At 44.3% G+C, this 9,872-nt stretch overlaps 1 protein-coding gene across 1 annotated transcript in view; it reads right to left on the reverse strand.

Moving 5' to 3' along the window:
- The window catches only part of CNOT6L (CCR4-NOT transcription complex subunit 6 like), a 69,665-nt gene extending 60,604 nt beyond the window's left edge, over positions 1–9,061 (reverse strand). Inside the window, exon 1 of the mRNA XM_077814917.1 lies at positions 8,916–9,061. The gene's annotated coding sequence lies outside the window, so the exon portion shown is untranslated. The remainder of the gene's footprint in view (positions 1–8,915) is intronic.
- Positions 9,062–9,872: the final 811 nt, after the last annotated feature.

Consider the following 9,872-nt stretch of genomic DNA (forward strand, 5'->3'; position numbering starts at 1 on the left):
GATGCCAGACTGACAACTCTGAATAAAGTAGTTCTGCGGGTAAGCAGACAAGTTCTGTCTAAGCAAGCTTCCCCACGCTTACGTGTCAGTGCACCTCAATCCTTATGGGGAGGGGTGACCTGCTCTATCAGTAAAAGGGTAGTTCAGTGTCCTTGTCATTTCCATCTTTAATACTGCAATCTGCTTTTATTTTCTTTAGTAACTATCTCTGACCTTTTGTGCCTACCACTTATAATCACTTAAAATCTATTTTTCTGTAATTAATAAATCTGTTTTACATTTTACCTAAAACAGTGTGTTCTGATTGAAATGCTTGGGAAATTTCAGTTCAGTTTACAAAGTGTCTCTCCACTCCACACCGAGGAAGGGGAGGACTGAGTAATGAACTTATACTGATCAGGCTTCTGACCAGGGTAAGACGATATATTCTGGGGGTGCAAAGGTAGGGACTTGGAAGATTTGCTGGTGCCTTTTTCTGTGTGATTCGTGAGCAGCTCAGGGAGCATTCACGCAATGTATATAGGTGTGGGGCTCCACGTGCTATTGTGCTAAGTGATAACGGCACCTGGAGGTGTTTGCTGCTTGTCACTAGGTAAAGCACTGAGAGAGACAGACCACGCTGGAGAGTTAAGGGGGCACAGCGGTACCCCAGTTTCAGGTTGTACCCCAGGGAGCCCGTTGCAGTCTGTTTTGGAGTAAAACAAATTACTAATGCCAGAGTGCAAATGAAATATTTTCTCCAATGTTTCTCCTTCAGTTTAACAGAAGACTCCATCTCCAGCTTGGTTTTAGGATTAAAATTCAAAATGATCTGGACAAACTAAAGAAATAGTCTGAAGTAAAAAGGATGAAATTTAATAAGGACAAACGTAAAGTACTGCACTTAGGAAGGAACAATCAGTTACACACATACAAAATGGGAAATGACTGCCTAGGAAGGAGTACTGCAGAAAGGGATCTGGGGGTCATAGTGTAACACAAGCTAAATACGAGACAACAGTGTAACACTGGTGCAAAAAAAGCAAACATCATTCTGGGATGTATTAGCAGGAGTATTATAAGCAAGACACAATAAGTAATTCTTCCACTCTACTCTGTGCTGATTAGGCCTCAACTGGAGTATTGTGTCCAGTTCTGGGTGCCACATTTCAGGAAAGATGTAGACAAATTGGAGAAAGTCCAGAAAGAGCAACAAAAATGATTAAAGGTCTAGAAAATATGACCTATGAAGGAAGATTGAAAAAATTGGGTTTGTTTAGTCTGGAGAAGAGATGACGGAGAGGGGACATGATAACAGTTTCCAAGTACATAAAAGGTTGTTACAAGGAGGAGGGAGAAGAATTGTTGTTCTTAACCTCTGAGGATAGGACAAGCAGCAGTGGGCTTAAATTGCAGCAAGGGCGGTTTATGGTGGACATAAGGAAAAACCTCCTGTCAGAGTGGTTAAGCACTGGAATAAATTGCCTAGGGAGGTTGTGGAATCTCCATCATTGGGAATTTTTAAGAGCAAGTTGGACAAACACCAGTCAGGGATGGTCTAGATAATACTTAGTCCTGCCTTGAGTGCAGGTGACTGGACTAGATGACCTCTCAAGGTCCCTTCCAGTTCTGTGATTCTAGTTCCTGTTACTACTCAGAGAAAACTCCGCTTTATTTTTTAAAAAGAGGTGTGAATTTAATGTTAATGTTGAAGTTACTACAGTGCTGGGCTAGGCAAACTTAAGCAAATTCATTGTCTTTAACTGTTAATTTTTCTATCATAATCTTTATGATGAAAAACCAGGGTGGATAAAAATCAATGATTTTTTTTAAAAAAAAAATTAAAAGTCAGATTTTTTTATTTAAATGGGATTTTTTTGATCAAATGCTTTTTGAGGAGAAAAACCTATCTAAAGATCGTTTTAATTAAGACACATTATAGCTCAAAGATATCTCATCATGGAATAGGGATTATAAATTCTAATTCTATAGTATGAGACAACATATTCATGTAAGGTTTACGAAAAGTTTTCTAAATGAGTTCCAATAGTTCATGGATTAGGGACCCAATCTTATGGGGTTCCACAGGCTTCTGTAGAGATTATTTAGGTTAATCTTTCTATGTACCCAATGGGACTCAGTGCTCAGTCTAGAAGACACCATCAGAAATGCTTAGTTTTGCAGTTCTCAAACTGTGGATTTGTGTTTCCAGAGGTAACATCCTTGTTAACAGCAAAAATGTTTTTACATAAATAAATAATATACAGAGGTGAGAAATAACAGACCTCAACTCTATTGTATTGTCCCTCTGCAAATTTGTATACACAGAGTCAATCCCTTACCTCTTTCTAAAAGTGCAAAGTTTCAAAAAGTTCAATTAAGAGAAAATTGTTGGGGATGGAATATATCTGACAAGGACAAGAAGTCTGGAGATAAATGTGAGACGCGAGAGACATATGCTTGTTTTGTTAAAATATTAAGTTCGCTGTTAAAGAAAAAAATCCAGAATACTTAACATTGTTGTTTTAGTTAAATAAAACAATTTAAATGTCTGTCTGGTGATGTTCTCCTCCTAATACAGCAAGGAAATAATGGCAAGAAAATCCTCCAAATATTAATGATTAACCTGTTGTACTGGAGATATTTATGAAGTCACTGGGAGGTGAACTATCTGCTTCAATTACCTTTGGTAAATGAAATAACCAAACAACCATTCATTTTCTGATACAGCTGTAAAACTAATTTGAAAAGCTTTCAAACTAAATCACTCTTTAAAAATGTACAGTGTGTACCTTCTAAAAATGAAACCTACATCTATCGCTGAGTTGTAAAAAGTATATATTAAGGTTATAACAACCAACAAGAATGCACTTTTATATAGAAAACCATGATTATGTAGAAAACCATGAGTCTTCCTGACCAGTGATTTAAATCATGATTTAAATCAATTTGATTTAAATCAAATCCACCCTGGGAAAAATTATATGACACAAAGGAAATAAAATCACTGTCAACACCCAAAATAAGCAGAAGTTTTATAATATGTCCCACTTCAGCTATTAGCACCCAACAAAATTCTGCAAGCCTAAAATTAACAAGTTTCCATTTACAGTGGAAGGGGTTGAGGATCCAAACGACAAACTAACCTATCACTTCCTTCAAGTAAAATTTTAGTCTACATTAAAACTTGAGGTTTCAACCAGAAGCTGTAAAGCTTCACACTCTCACAACAACATAAAAGCTATGCCATCACCAAATGTGCCTCACATCTAACAACTAGATGACGAATATTTACACTCATATCTTACCATGGTAGAGCCTTAGTAATCAAGGACAGAGGCAGGGTAAACATAGTTGAAGATTCTCAAGATACCTATTATCTATTCACATTGTCCTTCAGAGTTTCAGATTAAATTCTGCAAAACTAAACTAAAAGGAAACATTCCTGACAGACGAAAAACAAAAAGAAAACTGAAGAAATGGACGGGTTTCAGAGTAACAGCCGTGTTAGTCTGTATTCGCAAAGAGAAAAGGAGTACTTGTAGCACCTTAGAGACTAACCAATATCCGATGAAGTGAGCTGTAGCTCACGAAAGCTCATGCTCAAATAAATTGGTTAGTCTCTAAGGTGCCACAAGTACTCCTTTTCTCTTTGAAGAAATGGAGATGCAACTATATTGGGGCTCCCCAAGTAAAGAGGACCATTACAATCCAGTTGTGAAGAGGACAAAATGATCTCTGTGTAAACGAATTACAAACCCCAGTACACCCTCGCTAGAATGCCCTTCATAATAATGAACCTTCTGCTATAATGAACCCCATCCCCGGATCCCACCTTGAGCCCCGCAGTTGAGACTGGAGGAGTTGTCAGCGATCCCCACACCGGCGGGGCTCTTTCACTATACCAAACCCTGGATATAATGAACAAATGGATTGGTTCCCGACACGGTTGTTATAGAAAGGGTGTACAGTACACTAGGTAGGCATTGGTCAATACAGCTTTGCAAAACTGCTTTGAACACCCAAACAAAATGTCATTACTTTATTCTTGTCTTCAATCATCTTGAAAGATAATGGGCACGTAGATCTTATGCCTGAGCTGAGCTGAGTTTTGTTAGGATGAATCAGACTCAAAATGAAAGTCCAGGTCATGCATATGGTGGAGTCATCTCTATGAAAGCAGTGAAGGGCAGTAAGTCACAGAAGTATCCATTTTGATCTATTCTGGATCAATACCACCAAAACCACAGAAGTAAATAAATTTCTGCTCCACTCAACAGAGAAGATTTAAGGGTGACCATTCACAATACCAAGGTTCTTAAGGAGTTGGTTTCACTGAATAATTATTGAATCAAATGTATGAAGTGTAATATACCATGCAAGTGGGGAAATGCTAAGAACAGGAAATCAGATCAGGTTGCTGCACATGTTTTCATCACAAAGTAGGCCATAAATATAAGTGAAACCTCGTGTTTCAGCGTTTAAATTACCTTTTGTAAAGTACTGCTGTCATAATAATTTATCACGGTAAAAATAATTAAACCAAGACAAACATTTGTTGAATTTTATCAGATTCACATTTTACTGTGAACTTAAGAATTTCACTATAAATGCATATTTTTAAGGAACAGAATGGAAAAGTGAAACCCACTGTCATAGTAGTATCTGTGTGTGGCCACATTTCATGCTTACTGAGACAGTGTCCATTTCCTGACCCTCCAAATTAGAAACTAACTTAAACACAAAACAAAACAAAAAAAAACTCTCTGTCACTAGTAGCAACTTCATTATTAAAAACAGTAAAAAACAGCTTTACTTTTTGCCATTTATGCCATGCAGGCATAATCCCCCTGAGTGGACACACTTGTTCTGGTAAAAGAGTAGCTTTTTTCAATTTAGCTTTATGAGGCTTGGGAATAAATTTAAGATCAACCAAAAATGTAATACTATACAGAAATAAGAGTGTCTGTACAGGGCAGGGTTAAACCAAAAATGTTTTTGCATGTAGACAAGGCTTTTGTCAATTTAACATTCAAGCTCTCATGCACAAGAACACTGTTTGGAACCATAGTACCCTGCAGCAATCGCTTAGACAGTCAACTCAAATTTTTAAAAACTTTGTGATAGTAAATAAAATATTCTCAGGCAAATAACATTTAAGATAACTAACTAAAAGCTTAGATTAAAAATTGGCTCATTTTAGTTTCTTTATGTTTTACATCGTTATTGTCTTCCTGTTCATGTGGGCCTTACAACCAGCCATGTGGAAGATGTGGTTATAAAGCACAAAAACTGTCAGAGGAACTCAGAAGCAGTGCAGTACCTAAGCTATGGTTAACTTCAAAAAAAAAAAAAAAAAAAAAAAAACCACACCTGAAGTTATATCTCTTTACATAGAAGAATCTTCACTGAATTAAAAATGTGAAAATATTTCTATTCATATTAGGTTTTGCAACATTTTATTTACAAAATCTAAGTTTTGAGCCTGAAGTCTAGGTCAGTGGTTTTTCATTCACAGACCCTTAAAAGAATTTAATTGGAGGTGCAGACCCCTTTGGAAATCTACTGTCTGTATATATAGCTGAATTCTGTTCAGTTTTCAGTTTAAGCCTTTCGTGGACCCCTTCAACATAGTCCGCAGACCCCCAAAGGTCCATGGACCACAGGTTGAGAAAACACTGGTCTAGTTGATGGTGTTCCTCTAGTCATTTAAAGGTGATGCTAATTCCTTCTACTGGGCTGCTCTGGAGAATTGGATAAATGAGAGAATCCACCTCTCTAATACGAAAGATGTCTGGGATATGTAAAGCCAGCCATACATGTTAACTAGCAAAGGCCCCTATCCTGCTAATATTTATTCACATGATTAACTTCATGCAGACTTCAATGAGTCTCACACAAGCTTAAGCATTTGCAAGATCAGGACTTAAGTATGTATGCCACTATGTTACGGAAAAACTTTCTTCAACACAGCTATATGTATTTGCTCTCTTCTGACTGCTGAAATAATACGTCTTATCTAGGCCCTCTATATCACAACTTCATACTCCAGTCTCTTCTTCTGTAGCCTCTGCGCTACTGCAACTTTGCCATCCTCAAGTCAATTAAAATGCTGCTGCCAAAGTCTTCACACTTCATCACTTCACTCATATCATACACCCATTTGTCGGTCCACTAGATTCCTCCCTCCCTATAGCATCAAATATGTGCTCATTATCCTGACCTTAAGGGCCATTCATAGTTGACCCCAGCCGTACTTACCAGAGCCACTATCTTACCTCACCACCTCTGCCAGTCTTTATTAACTATGGACTTCCAAGACATTCCCACGCCTGGCACAAATTCCCGCTACAAATTTGAAGAGTGGCTAATTAGCCTCCACCAAATCTCTCCTTAAGACTCAATTTTAACCATGATGTCTACAGAACAGTGCCTACAAAAACACGACAAGCTGATGACAGGTAGGCAAGTGGCAAGCTAATCTAAGGCCATGTCTATACATACAGCACCGCAGCTGTACCAAAACAGCCGCGCCACTGCAGTGTGTCTGGTGAAAACATTCTATGCCGACACATCGGCATAATAAAGTCATCTCCGCCAGCAGCAGAAGCTATGTCAGCGGGAGATGTTCTCCCACCAACATAGCCCTGTACGCAAAAGTGCTTATGTCACTGTAACTTATGTCACTCAGGGAGGTGGTTTTTTCACACACCTGAGAGACATAAGTTATGCCGACATAGGCTTTGTCTACACTCCAACCTAAGAGAAAACGTACTTCCATTGCCACCTTGTCCTCACACCTGCCATATTGAGTTGTCATTACCTCAATGGTAAGCTCTATAGGGCACGACCTGTGTTTTTACCACATATTTCTACAGTGCCTAACCTCTAGCTCAGGGGTCCCCAACAGGGTGCCTGTGGGTGCAATGGCACCCACCAGGGCAGTTGTGTGCGCCCGCAGGACCCCGAGCCACCGAAATGCCGCAGCCAAGGGCTGCCACAGGAGAACTGCCTGCCAAACTGCCAAGAAGCATTGCTGTTTCTCAGCAGCATTTCGGCGGCAAAGCTTCTTGCCGCTGCTGCTTCTCGGCAGCATTTCAGCGGTGGGGTGTCTGGCGCCCTCCACAGTCTTCTGGGAACAGGAATATGCTATTCCCACAGAAAGGCTGGGGACCACTGCTCTAGCTGCTATTGTAACATAAGAACGGCTATATTGGGTCAAACTAAAGGTCCATCTAGCCTAGTATCCTGTCTTCCAACAGCAGCCGTCATGTGCCCAGAGGGAATGAAGAGAACAGGTAATCATCAAGGGATCCATTCCCTGTTGTCCATTCCCAGCTTCTGGCAAAACAGAGGCTAGGGACACCATTCCTGCCCATCCTGGCTAATAGCCATTGATGGACCTATCCTCCATGAATTTATCTAGTTCTTTTTTGAACCCTGGTATACTCTTAGCCTTCACAACATCCTCTGGCAAGGAGTTCCAGAGGTTGACTGTATATTGTGTGAAAAAAATACATCCTTTTGTTTGTTTTAAACCTACTGCCTATTAATTTCATTTGGTGACCCCTAGTTCTTGTGTTATGAGAAGGAATAAGTAACACTTCCTTATTTACTTTCTCCACACCAGTCATGGTTTTATAGATCTCTATCATATCCCCCCTTAGTCGTCTCTCTTCCAACCTGAAAAGTCCCAATCTTATTAATCTCTCCTCATATGGCAGCCATTCCATACCCCAATAATTTTTGTTGCCCTTTTCTGAACCTTCTCCAATTCTAATATACCTTTTTTGAGATGGGGTGACCACATCTGCACTCAGTATTCAAAATGTGGGTGTACCATGGATTTAAATAGAAGTAATATGATATTTTTGGTCTTATTATCTATCCCTTTCTTTAATGATGCCCAACATGCCCCTGCACATTGAGTAGATGTTTTCAGAGAACTATCCACAATGACTCCAAGATCTCTTTCTTGAGTGGTAACAGCTACTTTAGACCCCCATCATTTTATAGGTATACTTGGGATTATGTTTTCCAAGATGCATTACCTTGCATTTATCAACACAAATACACCATTTAAAAATGAGATTTTAAAAACTTTCTACACTAAGGAACCAAGAAAACCCGTATTACCGGTTACGATGAAGACCTCTATAAGGTTTAGTGTCACAAAACAAGCCTGAAGATTAAATAAATGTCAGAAGTCTCACTGGAAACAGTTGTAGGGATAACAACTGACCGTGTGTCAGCTACTGGAAAGTTACATTTCCGAGTGGATGGAGGCGCGGGACGAAGAGCCTCCAGCTAAACTAACGCTGGGTCTTTCGACCGAAAGCTTGTAAATGACAACCTTTACAGCCCTGGGACTTGATCCCAAAAGCTCCTGAGCCCCTGACACTCGCCCCCCAGGGGAGGGCTCTCAGCAGCTTTCAGGACCAAGCCGTGGATGGGGCAGTGCGGGGAAAGCCAACCTTTCTCCTCCCCCCACCCCGAGAAACAACAGGCCCCCACGCAGGAGCGAGCGCTGACGACTCCCCAAGTCTCCCCCCACCCCCAGGCCCGTTGGCGGGAACCCCACAACACCCGGGGCCGAGCGTTGGGCTCGGGCCACGTGTTACCCAACAGGCGCAGCGCCATGGGGGCAGCCGCGGGCGCGGGGGGCGGGATGGCCGCGCGGTGCCGAGGCCCTGGCGCCCGGCTCGCGGGCCGCGCCCGCGCGCACACACACACACACACACACGCGCCAATGGCCGCGCTGCCCCGCCCCCCGGGAGACCCTTCATGAGCGCGGGACGGCGGTCGGTCGGGTGGCCTCCCCCTCCCGTGCAGGCCCGGCTCCGCGCGGCCCCCCAGCGCCTCCCCCCCTGGGGCGCCGGGCCGGTTAGGCCGCGCTGGCCCCCCCCGCACTCCCGCAGGCCCCCGGCCCAGCTCACCTGCATCCGGCGCGCCGGGCTGGCGAGGGCGGCGGGGCTGGGCGGCGGCGCGGAGGGCAGCAAATACATGCAGGCAGCGGCCCGCCGGGGCGGGGCGGGGGCCCGGGCGCGGGGGATCAGCCGGCGGGCGGGGGGCCGCAGGCGCCTGCTGCCGGATAAATATTGGGATTATTCCGGGGGGAGGCGGGCGGGCGGGAGCGACGGGGCGGGGCTCGGGGCCCTGTCTCCGCCTCCTCCCGGGCGGGCCGGCCCGGCCTGCCTTCCCGCGCCGCGGCCCCCGGGAGCCCGCGCCGCGCCCCGGGCAGGTTGGGCCTCTGTGTGCGTGTGCGTGCGTGTGGGTGCGTGCTGGGGGGAGGGGATACCACACCGTGTGTGTGTGTGTGTGTGTGTGCTGGGGGGAGGGGATACCACACCGTGTGTGTGTGTGTGTGTGTGCGTGCTGGGGGGAGGGGATACCACACCGTGTGTATGTGTGTGTGCTGGGGGGAGGGGATACCACACCGTGTGTGTGTGTGTGTGTGTGTGCTGGGGGGAGGGGATACCACACTGTGTGTGTGTGTGTGTGTGTGTGCTGGGGGGAGGGGATACCACACTGTGTGTGTGTGTGTGTGTGTGCGCGTGCTGGGGGGAGGGGATACCACACCGTGTGTGTGTGTGTGTGTGTGCGCGTGCTGGGGGGAGGGGATACCACACCGTGTGTGTGTGTGTGTGTGCGTGCTGGGGGGAGGGGATACCACACCGTGTGTGTGTGTGCTCGCGCTGGGGGGAGGGGATACCACACTGTATGTGTGTGTGCTGGGGGGAGGGGATACCACACCGTGTGTGTGTGTGCGCGTGCTGGGGGGAGGGGATACCACACCGTGTGTGTGTGTGTGTGTGTGCGCGTGCTGGGGGGAGGGGATACCACACCGTGTGTGTGTGTGTGCTCGCGCTGGGGGGAGGGGATACCACACTGTA

This window comes from Eretmochelys imbricata, chromosome 4, assembly GCF_965152235.1.
Source record: "Eretmochelys imbricata isolate rEreImb1 chromosome 4, rEreImb1.hap1, whole genome shotgun sequence".
Taxonomy (NCBI): Eukaryota; Metazoa; Chordata; order Testudines; family Cheloniidae; genus Eretmochelys; species Eretmochelys imbricata.